The following is a 586-nucleotide window of genomic DNA, read 5'->3' on the forward strand; positions in this document are numbered from 1 at the left end:
ACCCATCAACGCGAAGGTGCATGCATTTTAATTCAAAGGTCCTCTCTCGCTTAAGCTTGTATTGGGCGACTGGTGTATCAATGTATTGCCCATGGTGTTCATTTACACTCCGATGTGGCTCAGGCAGAGCAGCGAGTATTATACCTACAGAATTGATGTAGTAGTGTTTCTCTTTTGGTAAATAACCCTTCACAATACCATCCACCACATTACTTGCTACGATTCGCAAACGTCAAGCTGTGAAGTTCTACTTATTTTGTGCCTTGATTGGTCTTTGTATTTTGCAAATTTTATTGTGCTAATTTTGAGTAAAAGTTGCTATAAAAAGTGCCTACGAGCATCCTAGTGTGATAATAACCGAAGCTAAGTGAAAGTTTTGTGATTTTTGTGGTTTTTATTAAATTTAATTAAATTTCACTAGCTTACATCTAATCTTGCCGAGTCATTTGTTGTTATCATTGTTGTTGTTATTCCTTTGTAGTTAACTGAGATCGTTTCTATTTTTGCACATTTCTTTTTGCTCTTTTTGTTTACTTCGTTTAGTATTTCTTGTCACAGCTGTTTGCGCTGCGTTTATTAAGTGTCA

Source organism: Rhagoletis zephyria, unplaced genomic scaffold, assembly GCF_001687245.7.
Source record: "Rhagoletis zephyria isolate East Lansing unplaced genomic scaffold, Rhagoletis_zephyria_1.1 Rzeph_scaffold_00532, whole genome shotgun sequence".
Lineage (NCBI taxonomy): Eukaryota > Metazoa > Arthropoda > Insecta > Diptera > Tephritidae > Rhagoletis > Rhagoletis zephyria.